This window comes from Penaeus monodon, chromosome 30 (genome assembly GCF_015228065.2).
Source record: "Penaeus monodon isolate SGIC_2016 chromosome 30, NSTDA_Pmon_1, whole genome shotgun sequence".
Lineage (NCBI taxonomy): Eukaryota > Metazoa > Arthropoda > Malacostraca > Decapoda > Penaeidae > Penaeus > Penaeus monodon.
The window spans coordinates 28733325-28733926 of NC_051415.1; positions in this window are offsets into that span (position 1 = coordinate 28733325).

A 602-nucleotide genomic window follows, 5' to 3' on the forward strand; every position below is an offset into this window, starting at 1 on the left:
TCATGGGTATTTTAGAATTTAATTTTGTCACTGTCTCATATCCTTTGCCTTTTTTTTTTATATATCAATGCCATTCCTGTTTTCAAAAGTAGCAATGCGCAATGGTCATTGTTCCACACCAGAAAACAAAATATTTGCTATAAAATGGAAAAATACGAGACAAGGAATGTTATGAATATAATTTCAAATTCTTAAAGAATAGGAAAAGGTGGTGATATCTTTAAATCATCTGTGTTTCTATCCCTCTTTGTCATATTTGCTTATTTACGTTTTCAGTTTCGCCTGAATAATCGTAATGTGAAAGCACACGGGAAGAGGGCGAAGGAGAAAAAGTAAAAGACGAAAAGGAAGATGAAGAGATACATATGAAAAAAAGAGAAGGTAGTTGTGATGAAAATAAAGAAGAGGAAGAATAAGATCACAATGATGATGTTGAAAAACAGAATTAAAAAGAATGAAAAGAGAATGTGTTTAAAAAGTGTAAGATGGAATAGGATCTCGAAAATACAAAGCATAAAAATATATAGAAGATGAATTGTATTTCTCTAATTAACCTGATTGCATGCATGAAACGTAAAATGAAAATTCAGTCTGTAGAGCTA